The sequence below is a fragment of the Oncorhynchus clarkii genome, chromosome 17 (assembly GCF_045791955.1).
Source record: "Oncorhynchus clarkii lewisi isolate Uvic-CL-2024 chromosome 17, UVic_Ocla_1.0, whole genome shotgun sequence".
NCBI classification, from domain to species: Eukaryota; Metazoa; Chordata; class Actinopteri; order Salmoniformes; family Salmonidae; genus Oncorhynchus; species Oncorhynchus clarkii.
The window spans coordinates 40,129,606-40,146,426 of record NC_092163.1 but is presented as its reverse complement, the minus strand read 5'-3'; the positions used below and the strand labels follow the sequence as shown (position 1 = coordinate 40,146,426).

The window sequence follows — 16,821 nt, the reverse complement described above, 5'->3', positions numbered from 1 at the left end:
GTATCACAACAGGCACAACTCCAATATAAAGTTGTTTTTTCAGTTGCAGAAATTCCACATGCGTCCACAACCTAAAAATTATGAAACTTGGATTCGATCAAATTACCCCCACATGGATAATTGGCAAATATTTGTCGACCAAATTCAACTCATTGAACTCCATACGAATTGCTCAAGTCGTGGACAGATTCTGGGCAGAGTAAAAACTTGCTTTGCTTCTTCCCGTGTATCCTTTTTCAAATCCAGGCCTTGAGGTCCACAGCATTAATTATTTATTTTTCTCCTTGGGGGTGGTTAAACTTCCAGGGAATAAAGAACCAGGAGCACCAACGGACAGCAATGCTTCGGGTACCTTTTGAATATCAAACTGAAGACTCAATTAGTTCTGGCTCCCCCTTGTGGACAAACTGAAGTGGTACAACATGTTGCATTGCACCATTGTGGGCACGGACCCATAACAGACTAGTTTTGAATAATTTCCCATAGATTAATAGTTATGGGAAATGTTTGTTTTGAGATGGTTAGTTCTAACTGTATAGAAAGACTGCTACCACAAACCAGCAGCATCAACAATTCCATGGTGGAGAGAACAGTGAAAGACCAGTATCAGGGTCGTCCCTCAGGAGACTGGTACCAAGACGTCATGTCCAGTGTTCCAGGCTCAGATTGGTCTCTGCCATGGTCATCAACCTATGAAGGACGGACGAACAAAGTCCTGACTGTATAGAAAACACCTTAGCCATCAATATTTTCCAGGAACCGTGAAGTCACTGTACTAGTGATACAATTAATCTGGCAGAAGAGGGTACTGATTTAAGCAGGGTTAAGAAACAAGAAACAAAACTTAACAGCTTTTTATTTATATATAAAAATATATATATTTATAAACTTGCATCAGTGAATCATTAAACATCTTTACAAACCCCTAATTACCACCAACACTTATCTACAGGAAAAGTGGAGATTACATTTTACATCAGCTAGGTCTACACTTAAATGCCACAAACAAGAACTACAAAAAAACTGCTTTATTTAAAAACATACAAAGTGGATAAAAGGAGTGCAGTCACTCTGCTGCTGCCTTCTTGCCTCGTTTCCCTGTGGTTTTAGCTTCAGGAGCAGCAGTGTCCCCTTCATCACCCTCTGCAGGCTTCTGGAAAGCGTTGGCCTTTGCACCCTTCTTGGCTGCCCCTTCACCCTTGGTAGTCTTCTGTGCTTTGGGTTGATCCTCAGCTGTCCCCTCTGCCCCTTTGTCCTCTTTGACTTGGGCTTCTTAGCAGGGGCCACCTTGGAAGCAGATGCTTTTGCGGAATTCCTGAGTTTTCATCCTGAAAGATGAAAATGACAGGTTTATAATACAATCACCATTTAAAATGAGAGATTCAATTTAACCATGATCAAATCAAATTTATTTATATAGCCCTTCGTACATCAGCTGATATCTCAAAGTGCTGTACAGAAACTCAGCCTAAAACCCCAGCAAGCAATGCAAGTGTAGAAGCACGGTGGCTAGGAAAAACTCCCTAGAAAGGCCAAAACCAAGGAAGAAACCTAGAGGAACCAGGCTATGAGGGGTGGCCAGTCCTCTTCTGGCTGTGTCGGGTGGAGATTATAAGGCTGAGACAGGAGGGGTCAGGAGACACTGTGGCCCCATCCGATGATAGGGCCACGCAGGAAGGATATAACCCCACCCACTTTGCCAAAGCACAGTCCCCACACCACTAGAGGGATATCTTCAACCACCAACTTACCATCCTGAGACAAGGCCGAGTATAGCCCACAAAGATCTCCGCCACGGCACAACCCAGGGGGGGGGGTGTGCTAACCCAGACAGGAAGATCACATCAGTGACTCAACCCACTCAAGTGACGCACCCCTCCTAGGGACGGCATGAAAGAGCACCAGTAAGCCAGTGACTCAGCCCGTGTAATAGGGTTAGAGGCAGAGAATCCCAGTGGAAAGAGGGGAACCGGCCAGGCAGAGACAGCAAGGGCAGTTCGTTGCTCCAGAGCCTTTCCGTTCACCTTCACAATCCTGGACCAGACTACACTCAATCAAATGACCCACTGAAGAGATGAGTCTTCAGTAAAGACTTAAAGGTTGAGACTGAGTTTGCGTCTCTCACATGGGTAGGCAGACCATTCCAGCTTTGCGACAGTATCAAAAAAGAATTTCGGATCGTTCTTACTTTCCTCAATTAAGTTGGAAAAATAGGATGATCGAGCAGCAGTAAGGGCTCTTCGATACTGCACGGTACTGTCTTTCCAAGCTAGTCGGAAGACTTCCAGTTTGGTGTGGCGCCATTTCCGTTCCAATTTTCTGGAAGCTTGCTTCAGAGCTCGAGTATTTTCTGTATACCAGGGAGCTAGTTTCTTACGAGAAATGGTTTTAGTTTTTAGGGGTGCAACTGCATCTAGGGTATTGCGCAAGGTTAAATTGAGTTCCTCCGTTAGGTGGTTAACTGATTTTTGTCCTCTGACGTCCTTGGGTAGACAGAGGGAGTCTGAAAGGACATCAAGGAATCTTTGTGTTGTCTGTGTATTTATAGCACGACTTTTGATGTTCCTTGGTTGGGGTCTGAGCAGATTATTTGTTGCAATTGCAAACGTAATAAAATGGTGGTCCGATAGTCCAGGATAAGATCCACAACATTTATTCCATTGGACAAAACTAGGTCCAGAGTATGACTGTGAGAGTGAGGAGGTCCAGAGACATGTTGGACAAAACCCACTGAGTCGATGATGGCTACGAAAGCCTTTTGGAGTGGGTCTGTGGACTTTTCCATGTGAATATTAAAGTCACCAAAGACTAGAATATTATCTGCTATGACTGCAAGGTCCGATAGGAATTTAGGGAACTCAATGAGGAACGCTGTATATGGCCCAGGAGGCCTGTAAACAGTAGCTATACAAAGTGATTGAGTAGGCTGCATAGATTTCATGACTAGAAGCTTAAAAGACAAACATATATTTTTTGGTAAATTGAAATTTGCTATCGTAAATGTTAGCAACACCTCCGCCTTTGCGGAATGCAAAGGTAACTAGTGTAGCCAGGAGGTGAGGCCTCATTTAACACAGTAAATTCATCAGGCTTCAGCCATGTTTGTCAGTCCAATCACATCAAGATGATGATCAGTGATTAGTTTATTGATTATAATTGCCTTGGAAGTGAGGGATCTAACATTAAGTAGCCCTATTTTGAGATGTGAGGTATCATGATCTATTTCAATAATGACAGGAATGGAGGAGGTCTTTATCCTAGTGAGATTGCTAAGGCGAACACCGCCATGTTTAGTTTTGCCCAACCTAGGTCGAGGCGCAGACACAGTCTCAATGGGGATAGCTGAGCTGACTACACTGACTGTGCTAGTGGCAGACTCCACTAAGCTGGCAGGCTGGCTAACAGCCTGCTGCCTGGCCTGCACCCTATCTCATTGTGGAGCTAGAGGAGTTAGAGCCCTGTCTATGTTGGCAGAGAAGATGAGAGAACCCCTCAAGCTAGGATGGAGTCCGTCACTCCTCAGCAGGTCAGGCTTGGTCCTGTTTGTGGGTGAGTCCCACAGAATTTGTAGATAATTTATCTTTTGTGAGGGGCAGAAAACAGAAAACATGATAAAGCCCAAATAGGGAACAGTACCCATGACAAAAGTGTGTGTATACAGTGGGCTCCAAAATTACTGGCACCCCTGACTGGCAATGCACAAACAATACTTGAAAAAAATATAAACAATATAATTAAAGAGAGACTCAAAATACCAACATGTGAGAAATACTGTACTTTATTAATGTTTCAATGGAACACACCAAAATTATTCAATTATTTAATACAAAATCAATTTAACCAAAATCAAGGTTTCATAATTATTAGCACTCCTCATTTAGTACTTTGTGCAAACACCTCTGTCAAGGATAACAGCATGGAGTCTTCTCCTGTAATGTCTAACAAGGTTAAGGAACACATTTGGAGGGATTTTGGACCATTCCTCTATGCTGATCCTTTCAAGATCCTTCACATTCTTGGGTTTGCGCTTATCAACTGCCCTCTTCCACTCAGCTCACAGGTTTTCCATTGGATTGAGGTCCGGCAACTGAGATGGCCATGGCAGAACATTGATTTTGTTGTCACATTACCATTTCTGTGTGGATCTTGAGGTATTTTTCGGGTCATTGTCTTGTTGGAAAGTCCACCTACGGCCAAGTCCCAGCCTTCTGGCACAGGCAACCAGATTATCAGCCAAAATTGCCTGATACTTGGTAGAATTCATTATGCCACCAATCTTAACCAGTGCCCATGGACCTCTGGAATTAAAACAGCCCAAAAACATCACTGACCCCCCCCTAAATGTGACTGGTCAATTATGTGAATCAGGGGCTGGGCCCAAGAGGCAAAAAAACAAATGACTTATTCTATAACCAACCAAGATAACCGGTTCTCAATGTTCAAAATAAACCAGAGAAGATATTTAGCTACAGACGATCAATAGTTTCTCAAAAATAACTGGATTAAATGTAATAACCTGCACATGCAGGTAACTGCCAAAATAAAGAAAACCCCAACAAAGTGTCTTAAAAAGGGTGTTTGTCCTCCACCAGCTGCAAGAACAGCTTCAATACGCCTTGTCATAAATTCTACAAATTTACCTAAACAGTGGCAGGAAAACACACCCCATACACACCATAAACTTTGTCCCTCATTTACTCAATTGTTTCCTTGATTTTGGCAGTTTCTGGTTGCCTACACTCAGGAAGGCTGCAATTTGGGCAGCATGCATGCCAAATGTACAGCTTGTTGTGTTGTGGCCATAGACATAATACATTGATTTTTTTGGAACCTCTTACCCTGGCATTTTGAGTGGAAACTCATGGGTACACTAGCAATGGCTGCCAGTTCTGATCTGAACTGGAACTGCCATCCATGGATGATACGTTGTTGGTTGCAGCTGTCTGTTTGCACATTTCAAAATACAAATCGTGAGAAAAACATAGTTTGGAAAGCAAATGTCTACTGCTGAAAATAGAAGACAGTCTGTAGAACCAATATCATTCTCAACTCCCATTTTTTTGTGACTAGCAGCACTATTTTTTTCAAAGTAGCTCATCCTGAGATAGGCTATTGCCAAGAGGAGCGCATTGGCCATCACCGTGAGTAGTAGTATATGGTGGCTTCATCGTTACGTGAGTCAGTGTGCCACTGGAAATTGTATTTAATTGCCAAATGTAGTAATATATAAATAAAAAACACAATTCAAACAGGAAAGCCGTTTTAACCTCTTGAATCTAGGGGTCACTATTTTCATTTTTGGAAAAATAACGTACCCAAAGTAAACGGGCTATTTTGTCAGGACAAGATGCTAGAATATTCATATAATTGACAGCTGTGAGTATAACAGAACTGATATTGCAGGCGAAAGCCTGAGAAAAATCCAATCAGGAAGTGACTCTTATTTAGAAACCTCTGCGTTCCTATGCGTCCTTATTGAGCAGTGAATGAGATATCAACCAGATTCCTTTTTCTATGGCTTCCCAAATGTGTCTAGTGTCACAATACATAGTTTCAGGCTTTTATTTTGAAAAATTAGCCTGAACCATTGCGTCAGTGGTCAGCTGGAGTCTCTCAGAGTGTTTTGTGCGTGAGGGACAAATGCGGCCATTGTTTCTCTCTTTCCTACTAAGAAGCCATCTGTCGCGGTTGCTATATTATCGAATAGATATTTGAAAAACACCTTCGATATTATGGAGCTAATTTGGAATATTTTTCGGCTTTGTCGTGACCGCGATTTCCGGTCGAATTCTCAGCCAAAGTGAAAAACTAACAGAGTTATTTCGGCTACAAAAATAATATTTTTGGAAAAAAGGAACATTTGATATCTAACTGGGAGTCTTGTGAGTGAAAACATCCGAAGCTCATCAAAGGTAAACGATTGAATTTGATTGCTTTCCTGATTTTCGTGACCAGGTTGCTTGCTGCTAGCTAGGCATAATGTTGTTAGGCTATCGATAAACTTACACAAATGCTTGTCTTGCTTTGGCTGTAAAGCATATTTTCAAAATGTGAGATGACAGGGTGATTAACAAAAGGCTAAGCTGGGTTTCAATATATTTCACTTGTGATTTCATGAATATGAATATTTTCTAGTAATATTTATGTCCGTTGCGTTATGCTAATTAGTGTCAGTTGATGATTACGCTCCCAGATCCGGGATGGGTATTTACAACATTAACATACTCAATTACAATTTTTGGGAAGGAAAACCATTTCACTCATATTGTAAATTATAGGTCATATTTCATAGAAATCTGGAAACATTGGGCATTTACTTTAAGAAGATTTAGTCGTTTGCTATCGAGTTGATGTCCTCACCAACACGCCGCCCTCGATTCCTTTTTTCAGGGTCTTGCGTGTCATGTACTTCAACCTCACCAGGTCCACAGATTATTATTTCTCTGTTATGTAGCCGCGAATGGCCTGTGATGAGACGATTCGAGAGTCCAACTCCTTCAGCGCTTCATTAACCAACACCATCGTGGGTGGATGACGAGGAGTTTTTCGTGCCACAGCAGGTGCTCTGCTGGTTTCTAACAATGAAATTGACAAATGTATCAACCGTAATCTAACCAAATAGCCTAAAATTAGGCTACTCAAATTGGCCTAAACCGCACATGGTTTTACAAACCCAATTTTAGCTTTTCCTGACACTTTTTCATATTTTTTGGGCACGTCAGAAAGTGAAGTTACTTCTTCGGAGGCTGCTGCTTTTTCTTTAGGTGGCATGATCAAACGGTTCATCTCAAAGTTAGGCTACATAAAAAAGTTAGTTTAAAAACAGCAACTGCATTCTCAGCCTACACACGTTCAATGTTATGCACCGCAGCAAAGCACACGGTTTACCTGAACAGGCGCTGACATTTAGGTACCAGTCAGAGCATTAAAGGTAAACTGATCAGTCCGAGTAGTGTGAACTCGCTTCTCTCCTCCGTTCCTTCCTTCCATCCTTTCCTTTCATTTACTGCGCTTATCAGTTTACCGTCATTGCTCTGGCATATTATTAAACGTGACTCACCAAACATAAATGAAATATGAAAACCCTTCTACATTTTAGAGATCATCAAACTCTCAACCACAAATGCAGGGTTTTTGTAGTTAAACTTTGTGCAGCTGTTAAAAACTTAAAACAAAAGGTCGAAGATAAATATTTTAGTTTGTTGGTTTAAAAAATCAAATTATCGGCAATAATGATACAAAATAACATCTGTTAAAGACAGGTAGCTTTAGAACCTAAAAATAATTACAGATAAATGATTCTGAATGTTCAGCCTCCTTGTCCTCTGCAACATGACATTAGCCCATAGTTGTCATATGAGACATCTGTGGTTTTCCTGTGAACAAGCTCCACATCTGCATTTATTTTGAAACAACAGTTAATCTTTGTCCCAGTCACTGCCACCATCTTCTGTGAAGTCAGACTAACAGTATGTATGTCGCTGTCTAAAAAATGACATTGTTCATCCCTGATATGGCTGGTCGTCTGTTTTTGCTCATCCTCCTTTTCGGTGAGTTATTTTTCCTTCCATCTGTTTGTGCTTCAGGATATTCCATTCTTCTTTCCCCTCTTTTAGTCTTTTACTTTAGGAACTCTTAATATTTCAACATGTTATGGTTATAATAAATGTGTCTTATTCCATTGATCATCCTATTGATTTATATTTCTCTGTCATTATTTTACATTTTGTTCAGATAAGAATGACCACTGCTTGATAACATGGCTGTGAATACATTACAGACTGTTCTGCTTCGCCAGCTTGTGTAAAGTGTTCCCATCTCATGTTTTCATAATGTCAAAAAGACCATGATAATGACCCATTTTGTTATGTCTAGATACCTTCCAGTTCCTCAAAACCAAAGGTCAGTATCATTATCATGAATTTAAAGCTGCAATATGTAACTTTTTGGGCTACCAAACAAAACAACGGATTACCAAAATATTCAAATGATTGACATATTTTCAATAATAATGTTATTTTGATTAACTTATTCATATGATTTCATCCTTCCATGAGATGCTGTATACACTGGCTATACAAAACATTAACATGACATAGACTGACCAGGAGAATCCAGGTGAAAGTAATGATCCTTATTAATGTCACTTGTTAAAGCCACTTAAATCAGTAAATAGATGAAGGGGAGGAGACAGGTTAAAGACATGGATTGTGTATGTGTCCTATTCAGAGGGGGAAAGGGCAAGACACAATATTTAAGTGTCTTTGAACGAGGTATGGTAGAAGGTGCCAGAACTGCATCAGTGCTGGGTTTTTCACGCTCAACAGTTTCCTGTGTGTATCAAGAATGGTCCACCACCCTAAGGACATCCTACCAACTTGACACATTGTTAAATCCATGGTCCGACTGTTTGGTATATTCAGTGTAATCCTGACACAAATCTAGGGTTGGTACCCAAGCCAGCTGGTCGATCCATGATGGCTGTCAACGTTCTTATTCCTTGCTTGCTAGCTAGGCAACTTCGTTTAAAACTGTCACGTCAAACAGTGCAGCCAGAATAACAGCAAAGAAGCTGTATTTGCATTTGTTTAAGCTGTTTTCTATATATTTTGGGGGATACATCCATAACAATGAGCTAATGACTCGATGTGAGATTTCGCCTGGCATAGAACATGTGCTCTCTCTCCAGGACATTATTCAGTGGAGCTAGCCCGCTACAGTACACAGTTTACATAATCACTTCAAACTGAAGCTGGAATGACAGTAAACTAGCTGAATTTTGTGTTTTTCTATTGGCATTTCTTTGAATATATCCATAGAAATGATACTGATTTATGACTTTGACTGGCTAAGAAAAGCTGCCAGACTCTCTCATCTCGACACATTCGTTCATTACTATGTGACAGCTGGAGATGATCAAAATTCAATATTGAAACAATGTTGCAAATGTCGGAGACAGACAGCAAGGTGAATACAAATCTACACTGTTGAAAAACAAATGCCAGTCTAAAATAAATGGGATATAATATCTAAATGCTTTTTACAGTAGAGATCAAGTTTATAAATTGCCTGGCTGGGCTGATGAGATAGTAGATTGAGCAGTCAAATGGAATAGTGAATAGACTATTTTTTTTGTGTTCGCAAAGACAAAAAATAGTCTATTCACTATTCCATTTGACTGCTCAATCCACTATGGTGACAGAACATGGGGGAGTTTTTCTAGAATTCCTACAAAAAAAGCCTCTATTTACATGTTGCATAAGAGTGCATCTCACACTACTTTTGGATTAAAATTGGAGTTTAAGGCTCGTATGAATGACCTGCTTAATATAATGTTTGTGTCATCATCGCGATTCAACTGCATTATACTTAAAAATAACATACTTCAACCAGTAAAATGTCTCTTTGGCTACATCCTATGGCCATGTCAGCGAGTGTTTAGCATTCTAGCTAACAACTTGCTACATCCAAAATAGTTATTTTACAAAGATCACAACAGAATATAATTTTAGTGACTGTTCAAGCAAGAATCAAAACATCATTGTCAGGGTAGGAGAGCCCCCCAAAAGTTATTTTGTTTAGAAGTAATAAAAACTAAATCTAGGCTATGTTGAATGGGCTCAGATGGAGTGGCTTTCTTACTGCATCCAAGAGTCACGTGCATCTGTACGTGACGTCAGTGTGTCGTGCACTGGAAAGTATGGAACACCATCTGGGTCTTTGCATTTCAAAAAAGATACACGTGAAATAACACTGTTTGATGCATCAAATAACAATATTTGAAGGGTCAAATCAGCTTGTTGACCAATCAGGACCTGGATATGACTGTACGTCACATAATCATTTAACAAGTTTGTTACTTCTTTACGTAGTTATTACAGATTGATTACACTATCACTTGTATTTCATATGTCACAGTGATTCACCGATATGTGTGATGCTGGTAATGTTTGGTCTTGTGCACCTGCCGCTGCAGCACAAGCGCAGACACACCTCCCCAAGCTCTGGGACAGTTCTGGTCAGAAAGAAATCCATCACTTCTGTTGTTTGGCTGTGCCCATTTAGCAACGTTCCAAAATGAGCATATGTCCTGGTGGAAGGATGTAAATAAAACACATTTACTCAGAACAATAATACGTCTTGAATGAAAGACAGGTCCTTAATCTTTTGTTTAAATGTTGGCAACTGTTTTACAAAAGCCAAATGGCCATCAAGGCCGAGGATTATTGTGTGATAACTCCCTCCTAAGGACTGTTCCTGGCACAGGCTCTCATTGTTTATTTATTACAATGTCTGAATTGTTTTTCTCTTTCAAACTCATGTAATATTATGTGGTACATTATCTGTATGAGTCGTTAAACATTGAAAATGAATTTATAATTCAATTTAAAAAGACACCCCATCATCTCTCTGATCTCACAGATCTTCCTCAGCCCAGTCTAACAGTGATTCCTGCAGTCATCAAAGAGAGAGACTCAGTTCAGCTGAACTGTCAGACTCCTCCATCTGTCTCTGAGTGTTACTTCAAAATAGAGGGGAAAGTAGAATTCACCCTTCCATCACCCTGTCAACAGACACTCACAGGAACACTACTGGTGAGGTGGACAGGTTCACCAGCTGAGGTCAAAATACAATGTCAGTACAGTGCTACAGGTTCACAGTTTAGATCCATATACAGTGAGCCTTCAACAGTCACAATTCAGGGTAAGAAGACTATTTGAATGATTGTAAACAATGTACTGATGTGCCATCATTACCATGTTCCTCTTGTGATATGTTATCATACTGTGTGTTGTCATAATCTATTACATGAAGCAATCAGGCAATATATTATATCTCCTTAATTTCCCATACTGTCGCTGCATAAAGTAATTGACTCAATATCCTTCAGTCTGAAATAACAAGGAGGGATTAGACTATCAATACATTTCTCAAAACCACTAAATGCTAAATGCTTAATTCCCCTATTCTCACAGACATTCCTCAGCTGACAGTGAGTTCTACAGTCATCAGAGAAACAGAATCAGTTCAGCTGAGTTGTGAGACTCCTCCATCTCTCCCTGTGTCTCACTGTTACTTCAACATAGAGGGGAAGAATCTTCCAGACTCATTGTGTACGCAGACAATAACAGGAACTGAGCTGCTCAAGAGGTCTGGTCCAACATTTCCAGCTGTGGTCAAAGTGTTACTATGCTGTATGGAAGTCTCACACATCTCCTTTTAGTGACCCTGTCTCAGTCACTGTTCAGGGTAAGTAGGTGGTTTAAACATTGAGTCACTTCACTGTTATACCGTATTAATTATGCTCTTTGTGAAAATGAGATCTTCTGTCGTATTTTCTAAACGTCTTCATTTCACATAATGATAGGATTTACTGTACTTTGTACAAACATAAATTCTGACATAGTTGAACATTTTATTAATGGATTTTCCATACTGTTAGTATGTATGGATTATCTGTAATGTTTTTTTAAATGCAACGTTCAAAGAGACCCACCTCCTCCCAGGCTGACAGTCAGTTCTACAGTCATCAGAGAGAGACTCAGTTCGGCTGAGCTGTCAGACTCCTCCATCTGGTTCTGTGTCTCAGTGTTACCTAAACCCTCACCCTGTACGAGGTCACTCACGGGGACTGAGTTGCTCTTGTGGGCAGGTCAAAGTTTATCTGTTGAGATCAATCTGAGATGTTTTTACACTATAGAAACTCACTATCCATCGATGCACAGTGGTTCAGTCTCTGTTACTATTCTTGGTAAGAAATGATATATTCAGATTGTCTTGAATGATTCTGTTTAAATCACAATCTCATCCAATGTCATTTCAAAATGTTTGTTGTGAAGACAATAAATCCATAGAATATTTGAAATGTATATGTCAAAAGTAGAGTTCTTAGATCCCACGCAAACAACCACAGAGAGGCCAAAGTACAATCTAAGGTTCTTTATAAACTCTGTTTACACCGTAATACACAGTATCACTACAGTCCTATTAGAAAAGTATAAATAGGCTGGGATTTAGGGCTGTAGGCTAACTAGAAGCAACGGGACAAACTAACACAGCGGTTGACTCCCGATTGGTGGCCAATGTTCATTCTGGTCCATCCGAGCAGGGTTTGTTCCTTCGGTTTCTCCCGAGCAGGATTAGTTCGGCTCTACCCGAACAGGGTTCGGCTCTTCCTCCTGAGCAGGGATCGTTAGTCGATGGCTGGTCTGGTAGTCAATTGCTGGTTTGGTGTTCAGTGGTAGGTCGCCTTCTGTCCCTCACTCTGCACCGGCCTGGCTGTGTATTAGAGTTGGGTGTAGCCTCTCAGCGGCGTCAAGCGTGTCCCCCGTGTCTGTAGTTGTGGGGGACAGAAAACATACAATTAGAGCATCACACTCACGTTCGAAACAAGCGCTTTCCTTTAGTAGTGTTTATAAAGAGCTTTGTGATTTGTGTCTTTCCCACTTCAGGCGACCAGCGGAAACGAGAAGCAAGTCGGTCGAGATGTCCCTGGTTCAGTTCCTTTTTAACTCTAGTTCTGGGGCGTGTTTAGCTATTTGTTTAGGGAGGGGAAGGGGATAGAGAATCATCTCAATGTCAGTTTAGTCTGTGTTAATTTTTGGAATCACAGCACACCATACAAGCAAGCAAAATAGTCCATGCGATTCAATTTGATTCACACGTGAGAATGTAAGGAATTAAGTGAAAGGCAATTGTTGTAAATACACAGCACACAAGATTGAATGGCACTCATAAATAGGAATGATATCAAATAAGACATGATGTTAGTTAATATAAAGAGAATGGCAGGGTCTAGTTTAGTAAGAGTGTCACTTGTGACATATACATTACATTCAAATAGAGTGATGCAAAACGGAATCTCTGTCCTTTCCTAACAGATCCAAAACCAGACATTACAATCAAATTTGATGAGGACTTCAACATCATCTGTTTGATTCCTGGATCCGTCAGTCCTGACACCCCCTGTTACCTGTATGTTGGAGAGGAGAGTCAGCCATCCTTCACAGCACCGATCAAGAAGAGAAAAGCCACCTCAGCATCCGGACAGCAGTTCTGTCAATTCACTCCAAAACATAGTGATCTGATCAGTCGTCTACAGTCAGTGAGGCATAAGGAGGTGAGCTGTGACTACAGAGTGAGCTCAGGACCAAACTCTCTCTCACCACGCAGTGATGGGTACAGCTTTGCACGTGAGTCATTATCTAAACAAATCTATCAGTGCTGCAGGTCTTCATGATCTGACTCACTTTTATTTCAGCATCTTCTTATGTTCTTATGTTCTTCTTCTTCTTCTATGTTAATTCTGACCAACAAACTAAATACCACATTTCATTCCCAAATGATTTTAGATCTGGTGGGAGTTCACATCAGTGATCCAACAACTATACAGACACCTTCTATAGCAGGTAGACTACACATTTGTGCTTTTATAGTGGCACTGCTTTTATTTTTATAGCAAAGCAAGTTTCAGCAATAAGAATAGCTGTGTTAATGTGTAAATGAAGCTGTTCTGTTAGATAATGAAGCTGTTCTATAGATATGACACCAGCCTCAACACCAACGCCTGGGATCATCAGCACAAGTATTATAATGTCTGTGTTCATCTAGTCGAGTGTTTAGATCGTATCTATACTCTGTTAGGCTTCTGCTGTTAGATAACATGGTGACCTTATTCTAGGAAGCTGTCAACAACAATCAACACCTTATCTGTCCTGAAAGACTTGATCACCTTATGAATTGGTCTTATCATCTCTATAATGAGGAGAAATCTAATCTACCAGGGCAGGAAGCAATCTGTCCGTAGTGATTTTATAGTCCTACTTTTCCCACTTTGAAAAGATGGTATTTCAAAAGGCCAACAACACCATGATGATCATTAATACGATCATTCATAAAATGCTAATTTCATTAAATGTGTTTTCTCAGTGAGTTTGACTCCAGGTCCTAGATCTACTTTGCCGCCCAGCACGACAGTGAGTCCTACAGAAGGTGTGTTGGGCCTCTAAATGACCATCTCTGCGAATAGTAATTATACAGTCAAGAGTTTAGATTACGGGCCTGTAAAATTAAGTGACCCAAATGTGAATGTAAAACCTTATTCTTGTGTAATCATATTGCTTCCCACTATTTTCAACTGTTACTTGTACTTTTACCCCAGACACCACAGTGACAACAACCAGTAAGTAGATCCACCAATTTTAACTTAGTTTGAAAAGACAATATCTTTGTTTACATTCATTCACTAAAGCTCTGACTGGTTAACTAATAGATGTATTCATAGCTGCTTGTAATTTCAGTCCAGATTTTTAACCACTTTTAGTCCATCTGATTTGTAGGTAATGTGTAGTGTACTTCTCTTCATGCTTATTGAAAGACCTTAGATATTACATTCACTTTCATTTGTTCTTGTGTAATATGAGTAATATCTTCTCACCAGGTTTGACCTCCCCTTTGACCCCTAGCAGGGCAGTGAATTCTTCATCAGTTCTCCTAATCATCTTTAACTAGTTAGCAAATATAAGTAAAACAAATAGAGTAGCTTTATCTTCTCCATGTTTTGTTTTTCCACATCACAAATTTGCCTCATTACAAAAAGAGGTTGATTTTTGATTGATTAAAATCAACACATTTAGATGTATTTTTTTATAATCAGATCCAATGATTTGCTTTGCATCAGGGCCGACTGTTTGCTGTACTTTGACCACTGACACCCCAGCAAGTCCAACTGAAAGTAAGTTTAGCCAATAGGTTTAATTTAGTTTGCTAAATATTTTTGTAAATTTAAGCATAAACCAATTTTTCAAATATAGCCAAATGTAAATTCAGTCAATGTAGTAGGATTAATCAAACAATTTGTCTCTTCTTAGAAATATTTACATAGCTTTGTTATTAAACTGTCCTTCTCTCTTGCATGTGACCGGGAGGTCAAAGCTCCACAGAAAGTGAAGTGGAATCAAACAGTCAAGAAAGCATTCTGGGTAAGTATCCTTTTCTAGCTGTCTTTTCTCACATGAAAACAGAGCTGTGCACATTTTCTTAGAAGAACAAGAGCTAATGACCTCTCCTTATGTCATCATGTCACCAAATAGTGGGGCAATTATGGCAGGCAGTATTGGGTGTGGCTTCTGGAGTGGGCGTGTTCCTGGTAGGATTGACAGCTGTCTGTCTCTGCAGGAGGACCAGTGAGTACATTTGATTCTGCAAAACAAATCATTTGAAAATTTACCGTGCTAACATTAATGTAAGTGCCTTTGGCATGGGTTCATTTATCAACTCATTTGATCATATTGTATAGGTTAGACTATATTCAATGTAATTAATTTAGCCTCATTTATTTTTCAGAGAAAACCAATTCTCTGAGGTAAGAATTCCCTTGTGAATATGATGCAGATTGTATCAACCTTTAGTTCTGTATTGTCCATGATGAGATGTTCTTACCACAACCTTCTTATACTTGTATGTTGTACAGACCTACATCCAGACAGGATGATCACAGACAATGTATGTTCCAAACAAAATACATCAAACATACACACACATACGACATACAGAACTATATAATCACATGTACAAGAACTGTAATTCAATTTTCATTGTGTTTCTGTTGTAGATGATTTGGTGTCTATGGGAGCGGTGAGCAGCGGAGTCATGGTGATTATTCTACATTACAGTGGAATCTGTACACATGTACCCTCTGACAGAGGAGGCTGGTGGGCTGAGTTATAGGAGGACAGGCTCATTGTAATGGCTGGAATGGAATTAATGGGACAGAGTCAAACACATTGAAACTACATGTTTGACTCCATTCCATTAATTCCATTTCAACAATTACAATGAGCCCGTCCTCCTATAACTCCTCTCACCAGCATCCTCTGCCCTCTGACTGTCTGATCTGAGGATCAAGACCTTAATGTTACATTAGTAGTGCTTCAACATATGAATGTTCAAAGTATCAAACTAACAGCTGTATTTATATGTTAATATTTATAATTACCATATAAAGATGGATTTATTATTTATATTTGTATTTGTATTTATTACCAAATAAGATGTTCTTCACCAGAAATAATTTCTTGATACATTAATTCATGTTAAACCTTGTAAATGTGTTTCTCTCATCTTCTCCCTCTCTCTCCACTACAGGTGGATTCAGGAGATGCTGGAATCGATTCTCAGATCACTTCTGTACTGCCCACGTTCATGCCCTCAGGTCTGTCCCTCAGATCTCGGGACCATCTGCAAGTGCACAGCTACTGTACATGCTTAAACTTTGGGCCTAACCATATCAACCTTATCAAAACGCATATATAACATTTAAAACAGAAATGAATGTGTCAGAGCATCAGCAGTGTGAGAATAGAGCTGTAGATCTGCAGGGGGGTTTGAGACATGAGGAAAAGTGTGAAATGACATCAAGCCTTGTTACTTGCACTTCTTCTGTTTGGCTGTTAGTAACGCAAGAGGGCAAACTCGACTAAATAACACACATGCAATGTAGACATATAATATACACATGATCCCCCTCAAACACACATACATACATGCAACCTCTTACTCATGGAATTGTCTCTCTGTGATGTGCAGGTCCCGTTGATGTGGATTCACAGGCATTTGCAAATGAACATGTAAGTACAGCACAAATGTCCTATTCATTGTATTATATTATATTGTTATATTATTATAATTATACATAGCATTGTTTTCACAGACAGACTGACTCGAGGATAAAAGTATCTCTCTTTCTCTCACTGTGTTTTGACTTTCAGTTTAAGATTGGTCTTACATCCCCATAAAATACCCTTTATGAATTACAATTAC

The 16,821-nt window shown here is 39.8% G+C and overlaps 1 long non-coding RNA gene and 1 pseudogene across 1 annotated transcript; one reads left to right on the top strand and one right to left on the bottom strand.

Annotated features, from left to right (window-relative positions):
• Positions 1-1,066: 1,066 nt before the first annotated feature.
• Positions 1,067-6,771, bottom strand: LOC139369429 (protein B4-like; annotated as a pseudogene).
• An 8,699-nt stretch (positions 6,772-15,470) lies between these two features.
• Positions 15,471-16,216, top strand: LOC139370855 (uncharacterized). Its single transcript, XR_011627188.1, has 3 exons — positions 15,471-15,504; positions 15,614-15,654; positions 16,147-16,216. It is a non-coding gene; the product is annotated as an uncharacterized lncRNA (long non-coding RNA).
• The last annotated feature ends 605 nt before the right edge of the window (positions 16,217-16,821 follow it).